Here is a 21,102-nt window from a genome sequence, read left to right on the forward strand (position 1 = left end):
TGTAAAATCCTAATGTAATTTGACGTTTAATAGGCTTTTTCTTAATCCCTCCTTATTATCCAACATTTTTGCTTTTCCAACACCTGTGTATACACACACACACACACACACACACACAGTGTGTGTGTGTGTGTGTTCATGATTGCCTAGAATAGAGTTAAAGGGTCATTTAACACATTAACTGAATGTTTTACATTGTAGCTTCCTAAGATTCTTGGACTGAATTAGACCTGTTCAGAGTGGAATCATTTTTCATTCGGGAGTTACACTAGTTTTTGAACTTTGATCAATCCCCTTGAAGGCTTTAAGTTAGATGTGGAAATTCGGACAACTGTGAAATTTGATACAAAATGGGAATGAATGCTATAGTAGGTTTCTACTTGGTTCATTCTATTTCTAAATTGATTTTTTTTACCACTAGTACACATCAGTGGCTACTAGTCATGATTGCTATGCATTCCCTCCAGTATCCAAGTCAGTATGCCTCTCATTACTAGTTTCTGGGGAAAATATAATTGCATTCATATTCTGTTCAGAAGTTGCCCTTTGGCATCTGCTTGACAATATACTGAATTAGTTATTAGTCTTTTAATATGATCTCACAGTGTTGCTTTTTACATTTGCTATTTGAGTTCTTCAGAACAATAGTGCTGATACCCATGAGTAGATGAAAGGGCTGTCCCAGGCAACAAATTTGGTGTTTCATAAATGGAAAGGAAAATACTAGTTATATGACCATTCTTGCATTCAAGACTGGAGATAAATTCTTGTAGGATTTTCTGTCTCTGATACCAAGTCGGTTGTATTCTAAGCCCTTTGATTTGGTTGGGTAGATTGCCATTTGAAGATTGTGTTGATCTGGCTCCTTTATTGTAAAAAGGAAGTGCAGGTATAGCCATCTGTCACATCTTCCACAGTAGACATTTCATGAAATATTTGGAATACTATCCTCCATGCCTGAAACAAAGTGAAGATCATGTTTTCCATGTCTCCTTACAATTGCTACGCTGTGTGGCATATAATATGGTTTTAGAGCAGAGATGGGCAACTGTGGCCCTCCAAAAGTTGTTGATTTGGAGTTGGCTCTGACTGCAAAGGACGAATGGGAGTGGTTGGCCAGAAACATTACATTTTTATGTTATAGCATAAGAAAGAAATTCCCTTGGGATATTTAGTTTTGGGTATTCAGTGAGCTATAGGACTCATTGAATAATCTTGGGTCAGTTACCTCCTAGATGCCATCTTGAGCTCACTAAAGGAAAGGCAGCAACCAAATCTAATACGGTTGGTCCTTCACATTTGCAGATTTGACTATGGTGGATTTGCTCATTTGCAGATTTGATTAATGTGTCCTCTTTAGGAATCTCTAGGTCTTCTGGTGTGACTCTAACATCCACTGGAAATTGATCACAGAGTTGTTCTGGGGTGACTGGCAATTCCTAGGAAGGACACTTCTCCAGGTCCTCCAAGGCAATTCTATGTTCAACCTCTACCTGAGACAAGCTGATTAGGGCTTCTGGGAGTTGGAGTCCCAAACAGGCCAAAGGTTGTGCTCCACCGATTCAAAACATAACAGTGGAAATAATGTACAGCACTCTCCATTAAAATGGTTTCTGCAGTTGTTAGTAGATAACGGAAGACCCGTCTAAATGCAATGGAGGTGGCGTTTCTTAACAACTTCTCAAGGAGCAGAGAGTTGTTGATGTGTGGAGGCAGAAGAGCAAAGGAGATGGAAAGATCTTTATGAAAAAGTCAGAGTAGTCTATGGAATCATGGGAGATAAGCAAGCATGAAGCAGGAGTAAAGACCCTTGGGGTTTAAAGGTGAGCCAGAGGGTCCGGGGGAAAGCAAACAGTGCACTGATCGCCACGAACCCCTGGTCCCACAAGATAATATAAGAAAGAGAGGGGGGACCCATTTTGTGGAAAGATCTTAAACAAATAACACCAAAGAGGCACAGAACCAGAACAGGGAAGAAACCATAAAAATGCATGAAATTTGGAGCAATTTCAGTTGATGTTAAAATGTTTCCTCAAATTAGAGAGGCCACAGAGGAACACATTACAAAACCACAAATATACGGGGCATGAAAAGAGTTTTTGAGTTAAAGTCAAAACATTTTCTCATCTCATACATGAGAAAACCAAATACAGGCAGTCCCCAAGTTGCAAACATCCGACTTACAAACAGCTCATAGTTAAGAATAGGACTCAGACCAAAGGAAGTGAGAGAAATCTATCCCTAGGATGGGAAATTCACCCCTGAAAGAATTATCATGGGGAAAAAGTGTCTCCACTGAAGCAATCATATCCATAACAGAATCATATCCATATCAAAATCCAGTTATCACAGGGACGGAAAATGAGATGAAATCTTCTGAACAGGGGCACAGGCAACAAAATTATGCCTTCCCTATGCTATCCAAAGCAAATACATACTGGAGTTACACTTAAAAAATGTACCTGTTTTGGCTTACATAAAAATTCAACTTAAGAACAAACCCCTTAGAACCCATCTTGTTTGTAACTTAGGGACTGCCTGTAAATGCATGAAATATGGGAAGAGTTTTACTATATGTAAACAAAATGTAATTTTAATATAGGCCCCTGCACAAAAGAGAAGCTATATAAATGCATGAAATATGGAAAGAGCTTCAGTCAAAGTTATCACCTTATTTCACTTCAAACAATCAACGTAGGAGAGAAACCATATAAATGCACGGAGTGTAGGAAAACCTTATGATGATGAAGATCTCTTAATTTGTTCAAATATATGTGCTCAAGGAAGATATTAATTTAAAGCTCTGTTTTTTTCCTTAAAATTCTGAAGAATTCTGAAAAGACATAATTGATTTGTCCTTGATCAAAACTTTTAATACCTCCTATATACTTTTTTTTAAAGATTCAGATATTATTGCCCACCTTTCTATTAAGAACACTCACCAAGAAATCTGAGGATTAATTTTTAAAATCACAATAATATTAGTTTACATACTGGGAATAATAGGAACGACTGGTTTAAACAGTGATATATGTCTAGATTGTTTTAAATGGCAAATAGCTTTTAATTGTTATTGATTAATATCTACGGTATGTTATTTATTAATACCTACCGGTATGTTATTTTCAGAGCCCCCGATGGCACAGCAGTTTAAATTGCTGAGCTGCTGAACTTGCTGACCAAAAGGTTGGCGGTTCAAATCAGAGGAGCAGGGTGAGTTCCTGCTGTTAACCCCAGCTTCTGTCAGTTCAAAAACATGCAAATGTGAATAGATCAATAGGTATTGCTCTGGCGGGAAGGTAACGGTGCTCCATGCAGTCATGCCGGTCACATGATCTTGGAGGCATCTACGGACAATGCTGGCTCTTTAGCTTAGAAATAGAGATGAGTGTTACAGATTAATGATGATAAATGGAAGCTCTTATGTGTGCCCGTGATCCAGAGTCACCCGCAGAACAATAACATGCCACTCAGGTTTGCAGAACAAAAATGCAGGAACTTTACTGATTCCAAGAGATCAAAAACAGTAGTATTTACAATGGTCACTCTGATCAATTACAGAAGTCCACAGTCATAAACAGTCCTTTCTCGGTCCACAAATCTGCTTCAGAGAAGAATACAGTCCCGGTTCTTCTCCCTCTTTTTCTCAGCAGCAAACAGGCCTCAAAATAGCAAGGCCTCTCTGAGTACACTTGCTACCTACACCAGCAATACTTAGTCAGCAACTGAAAACTTGTCCAAACTGATTCTGCAGCACCAGAACAGAAACAGTATCAAAATCAATCTCCAGGTCTTTTGCAGGCTCAGCCAATCGGCTTTAGGTACTTCATTTTCCAGTTAACACACACAGCAAACTATGACAGTGAGCACCAACCCCCAGAGTCAGACACAACTAGACTTAATGTCAAGGGAAAATCGTTACCTTATGTTATTTTCAATCGTATTAAGTTGAAAACTATTTATTGTTTATTACTTTTTTTTAATATACTATTTTTGTATTTGTTACTTGTTGTAAGCTGTTCCAAGTCCCTTCAGGGAGAGGAGGCGGGATATAAATAAATAATAATTATTATTATTACTGTGTAAAAACACTTCATTATAATTTTTAATTATATCCAGGGTATGTAAAAACATGCACAAACTAAAGGACTTTTGTAAAACAAAATGAGAAATCAAATGACTTAGTCACTAACAAAATTACTTCAGTGTAATGCAGCCTAACCTTTTGTTGGTGACTGAAGCATTTTACTTCTCATTTTATTCTATAAAAGTCCTCTGGTCTGTGCATGCCTTTCAGAGAAGCCTGCCTCTTGGCTTTATTTAGCCTTATAATATACTACACTCTTTGATAACCCACTCACTTTATGACTGCTTTTCACAGTGTGTTAAATGTATTAAGAGACATTTCCGGGTCTCAGTTCTCTTTTAAGGTATTCATAAGCTCTTATGCTTTTTCGCTACTTCCAATGCCACTTTATAAACAAAGCCTTCAGAAAACAGCTTATCACAGAAAACAATTTATCACAGGCCAGTGAATCTCATTGTCATATTCCTTCTTAGTAATGTAGATTTGGATCCTCCTCCCACAAAATCTGAAGGGAAACTCATAATAAGCAATCATCTTTTTAAAAGAGATCAATTGACCCATCTCCCTCCAACACAGTCCTTTGAATCTGCACCCTTTTCTTCAGTGAATTGCTTTTTTTGATTATGCTTCTGGATCATTCTTGTTTGAAGAAAGTCTTCTCTGTGCCTGTCTTTCTTCTCTGCCGGCTGTGAGGTTCTTTCTAGTGACATCAATGTAATTAATTTGGGAGGGCTGTGGTTATGAGCATTCCTGCTCTTCCTTCAAGTTCAAGCAGGGATTTCACATGGTGTTTCCAGTTTTGCGATATTCCTGCCTTCCACAATGAATCTGCATAGAACTTTAAGGTTCTTCTTTTTCAGTAGAGTAGATATGCGCAAATCTCTACGAGACTTGTATACCCATACCATTCTGCTCTTCCCCAAGCTGCTAATTACTGGTAAAGATTGAGTATCCCTTGGAACCAGAAGTATTTTTGATTTCAGATTTTGGAATACCTGTATTTGCATATATGTCCATAAAGAGAGATCTTGGAGATGGGACCCAGTTCAAAACATAAAATTCATTTGAGTTTCATATACACATAGCCTGAAGTTAATTTGTACACAATGTGTTTAATCATGTTGTGCATGAAATAGAGTTTGGGTAGGTTAACCACCAGAAAGCAAAGAGGTCACTCTCAGCTACCCATGTAGACAATTTTGGATTTTGGAGTATTTCAGAATTCTGGATAGGGGATACTCAACCTACAGTTGTTTAGCTCCTATACAAAGTAAGTACAAGATAGCACCCAGGTGCTTGGTCCTCTTAACAATTTAACAGTGATCTCTCATTATCTCTTCCCACCTTAGTTTGCTCTGCCATCCACGAGATTGGAAAGTTTATAACATCAAACCTTTCCAGAGATCTTTTGAAAGCTTTTTCCAAAACACATTCAGTGATTTTTTTACACAACTCCCCACTTTTATGATTTCCATTTTTGTGACTAAACATGTAGATCTATGACACTTTACCATAGTTTGTGGGAGCTGATGGGTCAGCCACTTAACCTCTTTTTTGATGTTGGATTAAGATGCTGGGAGGGAGACCACAGTTCAAATCCCCACTAAACCATGGAAACCCACTGGGTGAACAAGTCAGCCTCAGCCTCAGAGGGGAGCAACCCCTCTTTGAACAAATCCTGCCAAAGAAGCCCCATTATAGGTTCTCCTTAGGATCACCATAAGTTAGAAAAGACTGTTGATTTCGATTGCTCTCTATTTTTGATGCTGATTAATTTCTGTTGAAATGTAACACCTAAGTAAATGAATCTGTACACTTCATCTGGCCTCCCACAGTGACCTGATCATTTTTACCCAGCATTTCAAACACAAAGCCTTCCAATGAAGTCGAGTCATGCTTTCAACTGTGAGTCATAATGTAGGCCTCTCCAGTGATGTGTGAAAATCAAGTCTTAAATGCTTTGAGCACTTGACTGGCCTATTAGTGCAATTATATTTCAAAAACCACCTTCCTCTCTGTCAATAGCTCCCCATCATGCTACGTTCCTATCACCTGTCTTGGCAGGATGGAGCTCTTCTGCTTCTGTGTCAGCATGTGGCCAGTAATATGACATCATATATGTATTTTGTCGAATTGTGTATATGTGTGTATGTGTGTTGAATTACGTTTTAAAATGTGCATGTTATATAATTATTATGTGTTTTAGCTATGTTGTAACCCGCCTTGAGCCACGAGAAGAGACAGGCAAGAAATGAAATCATCATCACCATCATTTGGAGGCAGCATCCCCCTTTCCCCCCTTTCTCACAGTCCACCTTTTATTTTATTTTTATACTAGCTTGGGTACCTGGCGATGCCCAGGTTATTTGAAAAAGGCATTGTTGATTTTTGGATGTTAGGTATTCTCAGTTTGATGTGGGTGAACTACAATTCCCAGAATCGTGAGGCAATCCTTTGCGAATCCTGCCAACATTCAAAGTTGGCCATTTTGGTCTGTGTGTCAGATTTGGTCCAGATACGTCATTGTCTGGCTTTAGTGCTGTCTGGATAAGGGTGAACTACAGTTCTCAAATTCCAAGGGCAATCACCCCCAAACCCCGCCTGTATTCACAATTGGCCTTGTTGGTTCTGTGTGCCAATTATGGTCCAGATCTGTCACCTGCTGGGTTCAGTGTTCTCTGGATGAGGGTGAACTACAACTCCCAGATTCCCAGGGCAATCACCCTGAAACCGTGCTAGTATTCACAGTTGGCCATGTTGGGTCTGTGTGCCAAGTCTGGTCTAGATCTGTCACCTGCTGGATTCAGTGTTCTCTGGATGAGGGTGAACTACAACTCCCAACATCAAGGTAAATTCCCCCCAACCCCTGCAGTATGTTTAGTTGGTCACAGGGGTCTCTGCGCCAAGTTTGGTCTCGGTCCATCATCGGTGGGTTTGGAACCCTTTTTGATTGTAGGTGAACTATACATCCTAGTACCTACAACTCCAAAATGTCCAGGCCATTTCTCCTCAAAACCCATCAGTATTCAAATTTCAGTATATCGGGTATGCATGCCAAGTTTGGTCCAGATCCATCAATGTTTGGGTTCATAGAACGCTCTGGGTGTAGATAAACTACAACTCCTATCAATCCCTCCAAAGGTCTCCAGTATATTTTGTTGGTCATGAGGGTTCTGTGTGCCAAGTTAGTTACAGGTCATTGGTGGGGTCTAGAATGCTCTTTGATTGCAGGTGAACTATAAATTTCAGTACCTACAATGGCTATAAATCAAGGTGAATTCCCCCCAAACCTCTCTAATATTTTTCGTTGGTCATGGAGGTTCTGTATGCCAAATGTAGTCCAGGTCCATTGTTAGTGGGGTTCACAGTGCTATGTCCTGATGCAGGGTGAACAACAACTTCCATCATGTGGAGTCAGTCCCCCAAACTCTTCCAGTATGTTTAGTTGCTGCTTAGTTTTGCTCTGTTTGTTATGCAGATGAAAGGGTTAAGGGAGAGGCAGTGGGTGGAGTCATGCAAATTTCATACCAATGGAGAGAAAGGAACCCTGGGAGGTGTCCTTGGTGGGAGATGTCACTTGGGTGAGGGGTAGTATGGTGTTTGTGGAGGACATTGGCAGGGCTCTTGGACAGGTTCATGGCGCTCACTATAACCTGCAATGTCAGTGGAGGGAGGGACATGGGTGTCTTCCGCTTAGTGGGAACTATAGCTGTTTGTGGAGACAGGACTCTGTCTGTGTGAGTGGACACCTGTGCCACATACACACATACAGATTTTCACTTTTATTATGTGTATAGACAGATGTGTATAGATGTGTATATATTTGCCTTTCTTAAAAAATGCTGGAATCACACAATTGTGGAATTATAGTGGGAGAGCAGTAGTGTGGAAAGGTGGGTGATAAAAGATTGTGGAAGTTTAATCATGGGACCATGGACTGGTGAACGGGTGCAATATTGAAGATGCTCAGTGCAGTTTCCATCTCTTATCTCTGCTAATGCAACTATTGCAGATAGTTGGTGTGATAAAATCCACAATTTTCTCCCACAATTCCAAACAGCCGGTAGGCTGTTAGGAATTGTGGGAGTTGAAGTCCAAAACACCTGGAGGGTTGAAATTTGCCCATGCCTGCAATACACGTATGTATAAATCTAGAAATTTTAGATAAACATCAACCTAAAAATGTCTGACTTATCAATGGATCAGTGTAAGTGCTGTATTTCAATAAATAAATAAATAGAAATGAAAGGGGTGATTTGGGAACTACCCCAATCACTGAAGATACCCGAGTTTGCCAAGCCGTTATGAGTCCACTCAAGAGACCAAAAATAGTTGAGGACAAAACACCTTTATTGTAGCTACAGACAGACGATGACCACAGTGGGGCCAGCAAAAGATCGTCTGCCCAGAATGTTTCCATTCAGGGCATTTTATAGGCCAGTTGTTTATCACATTTCTAGTTCCTCTTTCTGAACTGGAATTTACTGGAAATCCCCCAGTTCAGTTTGTGGTTAGCTAGAACATCCTGCGTTGTCAACAAGTCCAGGATATAGCTAACCACAACATTTCAACAGGTGCAAGCTAAACACATGTAACGTATATATATTGCATACATTTCTCAGAATCGGCTTAACCACAAGCTTGACCGAAACTGATTCTTGCTAAACTTAGAACACATGCTATCTTTCGCAAAACAGCAAGTTGCAAACTTTTATCTTTACTTCAGAGGGGAGACTGATCCTCTAATTTCCAAGCAGACAGGCATTTCTAAAATGGAGTCACTTTGGTTCAGTGACCCCTTCATTCCCCCGTTTTTTCTTGTAACCAGGAAAGACATTTTCTTGGTTACACAGGTCATTCAGGTCATTCCATTACAGTGGGGTGGTTTCTTGCTCCATGGTGTTTAACTGCATGTACATGACATGCTGAACTTCCCTGTGCTGGCTGAAAGTAGCAGTGATCAGTCTCGCCATCATGTTTCTCAAGCACGACATAATACAGGGCAAAAAGAGCAAAGCAAGAAGTATAATTAGCAAGATTACAAACAATACTTTGATGAGGTCTCGTAACCAATTAAGATTCGGCAACCAATTAAAAAGCCAATCAAACCAGCCGGTTCCCTTGGGGGTGTAAGTAGCCCTTATTGTGGAGACAACACTGTTGATTTTGGCCACATCATATTCAATAAGTCCAGACTCATTGACATAATGGCAGCAAGTTACATTTAACCATACACATAAGCCACCCTCTGCTGCCAGAAGGTAATCTAATGCCATCTTGTGTTGCATAAGGACTCCTGCCAGTGAATCAATTTCAGTCTGGAGTGCTTTCATGCCTATGACAGTCTGATTAGCCAAAATTTCCAGCTGTGCGGAGAGCCTCCTCAGTTGTTTGACATTTAGGGCAACTCCCACCCAAGGGAACAGGATTGCTCCAAATCTTTCTCCCTCTGTTAGGTACGTATTATCAGGATCGTAGCCACGTTTTTCATCATATGATCTTTTAGGCCTGTTCCACCGGTCAGCTGCTTCCAATGCATGCAGGGGCTGCTCTCGCGGGTGTATCCCAATATTAGTGGGGACTAGGGTACCAATGGTGCAGGTACCAACCCATAGTGGGGGTAAGACTTTACCTCCCCACTTCACACATATCCAGAAATACCCCGGAGGCAATCCTCCCATAGCATGGTTATCAAGCAATATACCGGGCCTTGGCCTTCCAGGAATTTGGTATTCCATTGGGAAGTTTCCTCGCGTCCGGACCAGATCTTGCCGCGCTGGGGGTGCAGCTCTCACCACTGGTGATCGTGGTGAAGGTGCAGCACCACCCACAGGCGGTTGTGGTGGAGCCGCCGCTCCCGCCACGGGTGGCTGAGTTGCTGCACGAGGCAGCTCCGACCCGGGCTTAACCACATATATTTTTGGGGGCGTGTTAGCTTTCCCATTACGTGCCGGACGAGAGGGCGGTTTCTTGTCACCCCCCTCTGGTGAGGCCGCTTGCCTTCTCAATCTCTGCGAGTGACCATCTCGTTGTGGCTGTGGCTGTTCAACTCCAAAGTGTATGTTGTCATAATATACAGGGAGAGTGAGATTACAACGGGGGTAATCTCCTACTTCTATGAGATTGGCTTGGGGGAAGTTCTTATGATCAATTTCTGAGATCCCTTCTTTTGATCGTGTCAGACAGGCTGATGCGGCTGGTGCAGAATCATCAAGGGCCAATAAGAATTGAGCCGAATCAGTCAACCCCTCTTCATCTTCATATGTCCAAGGGGTAAACAGTTTCCATCCGGATACATCCAGCAGGGGTCCTGCGGTCATGACCCAACCCTCATATTGAGAGTGAGGGCTATGGGCACAAATCCAGCAGTCTTTGACCTCTGCTTCTTTGACTATATCTTTAATTAATTTGTGGAACATGTTCTTGTCCCAACCCATCTGAGTCTGCACCAATGGCATCATTATCAATATCAATAAGTATAATTGTGTCCTCATTTTTACACTGGTGTTTGTCCTCACTATCACAAAATTTCAGCCAACAGAAAAACAGAATACAACCCACACAGGAACCCACAATTCCCCACACCCAAAACCAAGTGTCCATTCGGTCTTTTGGGACACTCTCGGAAGTGTACCCTCCTTCCTTCTTCAAGGCGGTTCTTGGTAACCTGACCTCTGGGGCTAGCTCTAGGTAGCTTCGGACCCCTCCTCTTCAGGGCAGCTCTTGGTAGCTTGACCCTTAGGGCGGGTGAGTGTGAATTTGAGTGGATTGTCCTTGTGTAGGTTTACCTTCCAGTAATCAGGATCTTTGGTGGTGTAGTCCTTCTTGATGCGAGTGTAATGTACCCACGGTTTTATACCCTTCAACTTCACAGCAGTAGGAGTTGTGAGTAACACCTCCAGTGGTCCCTTCCACCTTGGGCCGAGGGGATCGCACTTCCAATCTTTCAGCCAAACAAAGTCTCCTGGTGAGAAAGAATGTAACGCAGTAACGGGAAAGGGGTAACGCAGCATGCCAGTGTATTTATACAGTTTGTTTAACACTATACCCAAAGCTTGGACCTCTTTTATCAGTTCTTGCTTTCCTAATTCGTGTATGTCTCCCTGCAGAGGTCTAATTTTCAGAGGGGGTCTTCCATACAACAATTCATAAGGTGACAAACCCAAAACCCTGGTGGGGGTGCATCTGACCTTTAGTAATGCCATTGGCAATATTTGAACCCATGTCATCCCAGTCTCTTGACACATCTTTGAGATTGTTCCTTTCAAAGTCCTATTCATTCTTTCCACTTTCCCCGAAGATTGGGGCCGGTAAGCACAATGCAATTTCCAAACGGTTCCTAACAACTGGGCTAGGCACCCTAAGACTTGGTGAACAAAGGCCGGGCCGTTGTCACTCCCAATGTGTAAAGGTATTCCGTACCTAGGGATTATATCCCTCATCATGGCACGGCTGACCTCTACAGCCTTCTCAGAGGTGGTAGGATATGCTTCCACCCACCCTGAGAATGTGCATACCATTACCAACATGTAATGAAATCTTTGGACTTTTGGCATTTCAGTGAAATCAACCACTAGAGACTCAAAGGGTGTCGTTCCCAAGTACTGAACTCCAGGCGGGAGCAGTGGCCCCATCCTGGGGTTGTTCTTGGCACAAATTTCACATCTTAGAGCAGCGGTTCTGGCCAAGGCATGCAAGCCGTCCACCCAGATTTGCCGTTCCAAGAGTGAAGCCATTCCTGTTGCACCTAAATGGGTTTGTCTATGAACCTCCTTCACCAATTCCCATCCCAAAGCTTTTGGGACGTAAATTTTTCCATTGGGTAATATGAGAATATTACCCCTCCACTTTGCCCCTTCTGCTAGGGCCCACTCCTTCTCTTGTGCAGAGTAAGTCATGGACTCTACTGTGGGTGTAACATCCAACTGCAAAACTGATTCCTCCGATGTGCTTTCATCTGCTGCTTTCCTAGCCTGTTGATCTGCCAGGCGATTTCCCTGGGTTACCTGATCCTCACCATACTGATGTCCCTTACAATGCATGACTGCTACCTCCTCTGGTTCCCAAACTGCATCTAAAAGCTGCAAAATTTCTGTTGCATTCTTGATCTGCTGTCCAGCAGAGGTCAGCAGTCCTCTTTCCTTGTAAATGGCACCGTGGGCATGCAAAGTGGTGAAGGCATATTTTGAGTCAGTATAAATATTAACTCTTTTTCCTTTAGCCAATTGGAGGGCCCTTGTCAGAGCAATCAACTCGGCCCGCTGTGCGGAAGTCCCCGGAGGCAACCCCTTTGCCTCTAGGGTCTCCCCATTGCTATTCACCACTGCATACCCCGCCTTCCTTTCGGAACCAACCACACGACTTGACCCATCTGTGAAAAGCACCCATTCTGGAACCTGAAGTGGCAGGTCTTTGAGATCTGGCCTACTTGAATACACTTCATCCATCACTTCCAAACAATCATGCTGCATCAATTCTCCTTCTTCTACTGGCAACAAGGTAGCTGGGTTTAAAGTGGCACACACTGACAATTTGACCTGTGGATTATCCACCAACATGCTCTCGTACTTAAGCATTCGGCTATTGGTGAGCCAATGGTGTCCCCTATGTTCCATTAAAGTCACTACTGCATGGGGACACTTTAAAATCACTGGCTGCCCTAAGGTCAGCTTGTTCGCCTCTTCCACAAGAACTGCAGCAGCCGCTACAGCTCTCAAGCACGGGGGCCATCCACAGGCCACATTGTCCAGTTGTTTAGACAGATAAGCCACTGGCCGGGGCCAATCACCTACCAACTGAGTCAATACTCCTACAGCCACTCCTTTCCGTTCTCCTACATACAAGTAGAAAGTTTTGTCCAAATCAGGCAACCCCAAAGCGGGGGCAGACATCAAGGCTTTCTTCAATTGCTCAAATGCATCCTGCTGTTCTGTTCCCCACACCAAGGGGTCTCCTGACTTCCCTTTTGTGGCCTCATGGAGGGGTTTGGCATATAGTCCGAAATTCGGAATCCATATATGACAAAACCCTGCCGCTCCTAGGAATTCTCTGACCTGTTTCCGAGTTTGGGGGGTAGGGATGGAGCAGATGGCTTCCTTGCGCTCCACCTCTAGCCTCCGAACACCTTTAGCCAAACGAAAACCCAAGTACTTCACTTCCTGCTGAACTAGCTGAGCCTTCTTTTTCGAAACTTTGTAACCTTTTTCTGCCAAGAACTGCAACAAGGTCTGAGTCCCTTCTAAACATTCCTCTCTACTGTCTGCACAGAGGAGGATATCGTCTACATATTGGAGAATGGTCCATCCTTTGTCATTTTTGACCATTGGCAGCAAGTCCTGCGCCAGGGCTTGTCCGAAAATGGTCGGGGAATTACAGAACCCCTGTGGCAATCTTGACCAAACGAGTTGACCCTTGGCCCCTGTCCCAGGATCCTCCTTTTGAAAGGCAAAAATCTTCTGGCTCTCCTCGGCCAGTCTGATGCAAAAGAAAGCATCTTTGAGGTCCAGGACAGTAAACCATTGGTGTTGAGGTGGAATCAGGCTGAGCAGGGTGTATGGGTTTGGAACTACCGGGTGGAGAGGGACTACTAATTTATTTACAGCCCTCAAATCTTGGACAGGGCGATAAGACCCATCCGGTTTCCTGATTGGCAACAAGGGTGTGTTCCATGGAGACTGGCAAGGAACCAGTATTCCGTACTTTTCCAACTTCTCCAAATAGGCCGCAATTCCAACGATCGCCTCCCGAGGGAGCCGATACTGTCGGATTGCCACCGGATTGGCAAAGGGCTTTAATTCAATTATGACTGGTGGAACATCCTTTGCCAACCCCGGAGGGTTATCTTCTGCCCATACCTCTGGGACATTGAATGCTTCCCAGTCAGTTCTTTCTTCCAATACAGAGTACAATCTCCACTCTTCCTCCATAGGTAGTTCCAAAGCCATTTTTAACTGCTGTTCCACTAGTTGTCTATCTTGACCTACCCTAAATCCAGCCAACAATGAACCATCTTCCTCAAAAAGCAAAGCAGCTCTCATTTTGCACAAAAGATCTCTTCCCATTAGAGGCACAGGACATTCAGGCATATAAATGAATCTATGCCTGACCAGATGCCTCCCTAACAAACATTCTCTCTCTGCCAACAAAGGACAAGCTTTTCGTTTTCCTGTAGCTGCTACAATATTTACATCTTCTCCAGTTGGGTGAGACACAGCCGTGTTCACCACAGACTTAGAAGCCCCGGAATCAAGCATAAACTCAACGGATTGATTTCCAACTCTCATATCGACCATTGGCTCCCCTGGTTCAATCCTAACCATTCCATGGCTACCCGGGGATCCGGGAGCCGGTCTGTCCTATTGCTCATACTCATCCTCCTCTCTCACGGAGGCCAATCCATGCACATCTATAGCAGGGTCAGCCAACCCGGCTGCCACCGGAGCCCACCTGGGCTGGCCGGCAGCTCCACGGTTCGGCCTTTTCCCTTTCCAATTTCCACTTCCACTCTGCACTTTTCTATTCTGTCCTTTCCCAAGGTCCACTTTGCAATCAGCTGCCCAATGCCCATGCTTGTGGCACCTTGCACATTCATTCTTTCCCAGTGGCTTGCCCCCTGGTTCTTTCTTTCCTTGGCCTTTTCCTTTCCAGCCTGATCCTCTGGGTCTTTGCGGCTGTTCCCCTTGGAACACAGCAGCTATGACCTTGACCCTGCGGGCCACCGCTGTTTCTTCTTTCTTCGCTTGTACAACCTCACGAGACAAGTAAACCTGATTTGCAATCTCCAAAATCCTTTCTAAAGTCAAGTGGGCCAACCCAGCATCTTTCTGTAACTTTCTCCGTATGTCTGGGCTACACTGGCTGGAGAAAACACTCTTCAACACTATCTTTCCTGCAGCTTGATCCCTCTGATCATCCATGTCATATGGAGAAAACTTCTCAAACGCTTCCCTGAGTCTTTCCAGAAAGGCTACCGGACTTTCATTCTTCTCCTGCTCCATCTGGTAAATCTTTTTCAAATTTGGGACCCTCGGAACCCCTCTTCTCAGGGCACGCACAATCAAGTTCTGGTACAACCTCAGTGCATCCTTACCAGGACCATTTGGTTCATTCAAATCCCATTGTGGGTCTTCCCTCACTGGGAATACCCTTTCCTGGTACACATCCACAGCATCCCTACTATGAGAGTTTGCATGCTCCTTCGCAGCCTCTTGTCTACCCACTTGCGTCAACAGTACTCTCTCCTCTGCTGTCAACAGAGCTTCTAACAACTGTTTCAAATCCACCCAACTAGGATTGTGTGTCTGAATGATACCTTCAACCAGGTTCGCCATGCCTCTCGGATCTTCTGACCAGGCGGGACGGTTTGTCCGCCAGTTCAAAATATCCGAAGAAGTAAAAGGAACGTGTTGAAACAGAGTCCTAGTCTCAAATGTGGGGCGCCCGTGGTCATCAAAAGACCGTGGTACCAACTGTGGCACTTCCCTTATGGGGCACAATGTTGCCTCATCCTCACTTGATTCACTATAACAATGGGCCTGTTTCAACTCTGTCAGCTTCTGACGGGCATCTATTTTCGCTTGCCTCTCTGTCCGTTTCATCTCTTCAGAGGGGTAGAGCAATCGGGGGTCAGAACTCACCGCAGGCTGCTCCTGCTTGGGAGCGCTTGCCGCTGCTGTGAGGTCAAACCCCCCCATCGCGCCCGCCCCTCCATGTGATGCCAGTGGGGTATAGAGGGTAGGTATATATGGGGGAGCCGGCATGGGTTCATCAGCCGGATTCCCCGAATCTTGATAAGGGGGAGGTTTGGCAATTTGCCTTCCCCCTCTCTTTCCCATTGGGGTGCCAATTCCCCTTTGGGAATTACCTGAGGCAAGTCCTCTATTCCTCCCAGGCATCACCTCTTCAACCACCATGCATTTGCACTCTTTCAACCAGTCAGGCGGCTTTCGTACAATATCATACCAAGCTGAAATGTATTTGAACTGATCAGGGTGTACATCGGCAATGAATCTATAAACACTTAAAGTCAAAGCAAGATCGAGTGACCCTTCAGAAGGCCACTGGGGAGTGAGGGGGAATGAGGGCCACTCTAGCTCACACAGCGTACGCAACTTATTTGGCCTCATTCCTTTCTCATATGTGTACTTAGAAAACTTATCGAAATTATCTAACATGCATTGGAGAGGGGTCATTGACCCTTCTGCTCCTTTTGATCCTTTTGATTCTTTCCCACCCATTGTGGTATGTGGAGTAGACCCTGGCCGGCACCCCCGGACGGTCAACGGTCAGTAACCGGGAACGCAAGGTCTCCTCCGCCCTCCCACAAGATGCGAAAAGAAAACACAACAATAAATTTCCCAGTGGAGTATGTCCCCGGACTGTGGTTGGATCTCCCGTACACGTCCAGTTACTAGGGCTTGCCTCCCTGCAGACCTGGTTGGATCTCCCTTTCAGGTCTTTCCTAGAGCTCTTTTCTCCCTTTGGGTTTCTCTCGTTTTCCCAAGGGCTTCTAACGGGACCCAGAACAATTTCTACAATTTAAAACTTTCCCTCCCCGCAATGCTAAACAACAGCGGTTTAAGAGATATACTTGCCTATCTGGCATTCTGTCCCGCGGCGGCCGCCTTCCCACGAGCGATGGTTGTCTCCCAACGAGTTGTTTTAGAGGAGAGCTCACCTTCCCTCGCCTCGGGTGTCATGCAGGGAACCGCTGGTCTTTACCTCGAGAGGCCGTGCACGTCTCAGCGCGGACCGTACGCGGCACCCCGGAAGGGGAAGTGGACACGCCTTGCTCCCAAGAGCAGCTCTTGAGTGGGCTACAACGGAACCTTGGCAAAACACTAGAAATCCCAAAATTCCGAAATCCCGGACGAGCCCCCAGAAATGAAAGGGGTGATTTGGGAACTACCCCAATCACTGAAGATACCCGAGTTTGCCAAGCCGTTATGAGTCCACTCAAGAGACCAAAAATAGTTGAGGACAAAACACCTTTATTGTAGCTACAGACAGACGATGACCACAGTGGGGCCAGCAAAAGATCGTCTGCCCAGAATGTTTCCATTCAGGGCATTTTATAGGCCAGTTGTTTATCACATTTCTAGTTCCTCTTTCTGAACTGGAATTTACTGGAAATCCCCCAGTTCAGTTTGTGGTTAGCTAGAACATCCTGCGTTGTCAACAAGTCCAGGATATAGCTAACCACAACATTTCAACAGGTGCAAGCTAAACACATGTAACGTATATATATTGCATACATTTCTCAGAATCGGCTTAACCACAAGCTTGACCGAAACTGATTCTTGCTAAACTTAGAACACATGCTATCTTTCGCAAAACAGCAAGTTGCAAACTTTTATCTTTACTTCAGAGGGGAGACTGATCCTCTAATTTCCAAGCAGACAGGCATTTCTAAAATGGAGTCACTTTGGTTCAGTGACCCCTTCAATAATATCTCCTTTTCTGACTGGAGTGCTGAAAGGCAAGAGCTTAGTCCCTCCTGAGAGAACCATAAAGAAGTACAGACCCCCTCTATTATATCCTCTGCTGCTCTGCATCTGGCTTTTGTGAATTTCTGGGCAGAGAAATGCTGGCAGCATTGATGCTTTCTTCTCTTCAGAATGACCCTCGACTTACCCATGGCTCATATCAAAATCCATAGCTGGGGTCCCAAAACCTGCCTTCACCCGGATCCACAGCTGTTTCTCTAGGCAGCAATGTGCAGCGGGCCAATCACGCCCAACAACACAAGTGCAGCCACACTCCCAAACAAGTGGCAGACTTGTTGTAAAACATGATGTTTTGGTACTTAATTTGTAAAACGCTGAGGTGAGTTGTAAATGTGATATCCCACTTAGATGCTATCCCAGCATCTAATTGCTATCCCGTTTTGCACAGATCCTGAAGAAAGGCAGAATGTTCTCAGCAGGGTTATTTAAGGACTATGACTGAGCCACAATGGAAAGCAATGCCATTCCCAGACTAATTTGTGGACAGCAATGCCATTGCCTTCCAAATTATCCCCTCTCCAAATTTTTTTAGTGGAGCTCTTGACTAAAAAAAAAGCCACAAAATGAATATTTTAGCATAAAACCTGCTTAATGATACATTCTTTGAGAGAAAATACATTTTGAAAAGCATTTATTGTGAGAATAAATATTACTGCTGGCATTTAAATAGGGATTTTAATGGGAAATCGGATGAAGCAGATTTATGAATGAAAACAGGCGAAAAAACAACAACCTTCTCTCAAGAGACTGGAAATAGGCTCATAAGTAAGATGTTTGTGAGCTGCTGTTTCAGAAAAGCTTTTCTTGATGTTAATTCATGAGAGTACAGCAGTATTTCAGCATTTGCAGTGGATCTATCAAGTGCAAAGAAGGAAGAATGGGGAGGGAGCGGCTCAAAATCAGATTCCTTTGCAGCCTTTTCTCGCCCAAGGGATTAACTCTGAACTACCAATTAAAAGTTATTGTTAAATCTTGTTAGCAGCAGAAAGCAGTTAGGCGATTAATCCCAAAGATTTAAAATATCTGTTTCACACAGCAGAGGTTTCTTCTTATTTCTTGTAACTGCTGGATCTTCTATAGTGTTGTGTCCCAGGGAGGCTGTGCTATTTCTTGCATCTTAACCCATGGCAAAGTACACACACCAGTCACTACTTGAAGCTGAAATAAAAGCGTAGCTGCAGGCGAGTGCATGCACACAGTGTGTGGCTGTTTGAGAATGATTTTGTTTTTTTCTCAGATTCCCCCCTCACCCTACAATCCATATAATCATTTCATGCTTTGATGGAATTTCAGGCAACAACCCTTGTAAATTCAGCACCGAAATGACTGCTTATCAGCAGGCTAAGAACTATTATTAGACAGAATGAGGCAAGTGCTTCAAACTTGTGGGGGAGGGGGGCATTTATTGTGCCATTACCTTAGATCAGGAGGTAGAGATGGTAGGGATGCATTGGCATCCCATTGGAACTTAGAAGGCAGCAAGCCTCACTATGGATGTATCTACACTGTGGGATTAATGAAGTTTGGCACTACTTGAACTGTCATGACTCAATGCTCAATTGAATAATGGTTGTTGTAGTTTTATATATCTTTAGGTTTTTCTGCCAAAGTGCTCACCAAACTAGAAATCTGAGGATGCCATTGAGCAGGGGTCCTCAAACCTTTTAAGCAGAGGGCCTGCTCATGGTCCCTCAGACTGTGTTGTCGAAGGCTTTCATGACCGGGATCACATGGTTGTTGTATGTTTTCCATTTCTCCATACCTCACAACCTCCGAGGATGCCTGCCATAGATGTGGGCGAAACGTCAGGAGAGAATACTTCTGGAACATGGCCATACAGCCCGGAAAACATACAATAACCCTGTCCCTCAGACTGTTGGGGGGTCGGACTATAGTTTGAAAAAACCAATTCCTATGCACTTCACATATCTATGTACTGCAAAAAAACAAAACAAAACAAAACAAAACAAAAAACAAACAAAAAACGAATGAACGATACAATTTTTTAAGAAGAATAATTTCAACCAACATAAACTTACCAGTATTTCAATGGAAAGTGTGGGCCAGCATTTGGCCGATGATATAGTCAAGTTAATTAGGATTGTTGTTGTGTGCCTTCAAGTCATTTCAGACTTAGGTGAAAGTCTAAAGTTTAGGGCGGGAGCCAGGTAAATGAGGGAGCCCCTGGTAGAGCAGTGGTTAAATCACTTAGCTGCTGAACTTGCTGACTGAAAGTTCAGCAGTTCAAATCCGCTGAGTGGAGTGAGCTCCTGCTGTTAGCCTCAGCTTCTGCCAACCTAGCAGTTCGAAAACATCTGAGTAGATCAATAGGTACCGCTGCAGTGGGAAGGTAATGGCATTGTATGCAGTCATGCCGGCCACATGACGTTGGAGGCATCTATGGACAATGTCAGCTCTTTGGCTTAGAAATGGAGATGAGCACCAACCCCCAGATTCGGACACAACTAGACTTAATGTCAAGGGGAAAGCTTTACCTTTACCTTACCAGGTAAATGACATTGGTGGGCCTTAGTTTGGGGATCAATGCCATTGAGCATTTCTGTTTGTTCTTGAATCAATGCGTCTCAGTCATTTTTGACACTTCGTATAAATTTGTGGACCAGATTTTATGAAGAAGTACCAAACAGGCATTTTAATATGATATGGACATTTTCCTCTTCTTCCTGAGAGCTGGCTGAAATACAGTCCCAAGGAGAGTATCAGTTGGATGACTTGTTGCACTTTGCACAATCATACCTTCTACCCAACACCTCTGGTGTCCCATTTTCCTAGCTGCTTTTCAAATGGACCCGATTCTCTTTCTTCCCATCTCACTTTCCCTCTTTGTTCTGGCTTACTTCAATTGCTGCATCTAAATTAAGATGCATGGGCATTTTTCACTCAATTAATTCAACAGCAAGGAGAAAAAGTGCTAGAATGTTGCCCTTTCCTATAGGATGAGTCAAAAGTGAACTACCACAGCCTCTCCTTATTAGTGTGTTCTTCCTCATTAATAACTTTTGCTCTCTTGGCCAGGCTCTGATGTTGCTTGGCTGTATATTTATGGCTTTCTATTTGTAAAATGTTGGCAGGACTATGACTTTAGAGACCAGGGTTCGAATTCCCATTCATTCATAGGAACCCATTGAGTGAGTCTTGGCATGCCATATTCTCACAATGCCAGAGGAATGCAAAGGCAAACTCACTCCAAGGGATCTTGCTAAGAAACATCAAGATAGGTTCACCTTACGGTTGCCATAAGTCAAAACTGACTTGAGGTCATACAACAATATTACTTAATTCAACCTTTTTGTAATAGGTTTAGAATACTCCTCCTTCACCTGCAAATCCCTGGTTTCCATAGGAAGCTTCCTTGGCTGTTAAAGAGAAAACAGGGAAAGAGGAGGAGATTCTCCCTTTTACCAAAACTATGTCTCCAGGACTTCTCTTTGTTTGGTGGTGAAGAAAAGGACACAGAGATCCTGAGTGATATAGTTGTCATAAAAGCAT

The 21,102-nt window shown here is 43.7% G+C and overlaps 1 protein-coding gene across 1 annotated transcript in view; it reads left to right on the plus strand.

The window, feature by feature from the left end:
• Nucleotides 1-21,102, plus strand: part of oca2 (OCA2 melanosomal transmembrane protein) — a 279,317-nt gene that overhangs the window by 9,619 nt on the left and 248,596 nt on the right. The gene's annotated exons all lie outside the window — the stretch shown is intronic.

The sequence above is a fragment of the Anolis carolinensis genome, chromosome 3 (genome assembly GCF_035594765.1).
Source record: "Anolis carolinensis isolate JA03-04 chromosome 3, rAnoCar3.1.pri, whole genome shotgun sequence".
Lineage (NCBI taxonomy): Eukaryota > Metazoa > Chordata > Lepidosauria > Squamata > Dactyloidae > Anolis > Anolis carolinensis.